Source organism: Neophocaena asiaeorientalis, unplaced genomic scaffold, assembly GCF_003031525.2.
Source record: "Neophocaena asiaeorientalis asiaeorientalis breed wild unplaced genomic scaffold, Neophocaena_asiaeorientalis_V1.1 scaffold123, whole genome shotgun sequence".
NCBI classification, from domain to species: Eukaryota; Metazoa; Chordata; class Mammalia; order Artiodactyla; family Phocoenidae; genus Neophocaena; species Neophocaena asiaeorientalis.
Window position 1 is genome coordinate 12,657,558 of NW_020173666.1, and position 622 is coordinate 12,658,179.

General features: G+C 72.3%; 1 protein-coding gene across 1 annotated transcript in view; it reads right to left on the reverse strand.

Annotated features, from left to right (window-relative positions):
* Positions 1-616, reverse strand: part of EZR (ezrin) — a 49,410-nt gene extending 48,794 nt beyond the window's left edge. Inside the window, exon 1 of the mRNA XM_024748018.1 lies at positions 509-616. The gene's annotated coding sequence lies outside the window, so the exon portion shown is untranslated. The remainder of the gene's footprint in view (positions 1-508) is intronic.
* Between the last annotated feature and the right edge of the window lie 6 nt (positions 617-622).

The following is a 622-nucleotide window of genomic DNA, read 5'->3' on the forward strand; positions in this document are numbered from 1 at the left end:
AGCCCGTAAGACTGCAAGTTTCACTTTGTGAAGCAACCGTTTGCCCCAGGGCTGAAACCGCAACCGTCAAACCTTTGAGAAACACTTTTAAAAAACTGTCCCCGCCCGGGAGCGGCGAGGGCCGCCCGGCCGGGCGAGGAGGGAGGGGGCGCACCCACGCAGACCGGGCTTCGCTAGCATTTGGGAGAGGGACCCGAGGGGACAGAGCAGAAAGAGGAAGGTGGCGGAGCAACCGGGGCGGCCACGCGGGCAGGTTCAGCTTCACCTGCCGTGTGTTTGGGCCGCAGGGAGAACCGCGTGGTCGGGACTCCACCGGCCCAAGACCCCAGGAGCCGGCGGCGGAGCGAACCCGGCTCCCGTCGGGACCACCGGTCCTGGGCTCGCGCGCCGGCCGCCCCGCCGCACCTGTCGTCGAGTTCCAGCCACTGTCCCCTCCGCGGAGCGCGCGGCGCGAACCCCCCGGCCCGGCCCCTCAGCCCGTCGACCCCGGACCGCGCTGCTGGCTCACCCGCGACTCCCGCACAGGACGGCTTCGCTCCCCGCTGTCTGTGCGTCGGTGCAGTGCGCCCGCAGCCCGCGCTCCCGAGAGTCGCCGGCGGGGCGGGGCCCCGGGGCGGCGCCC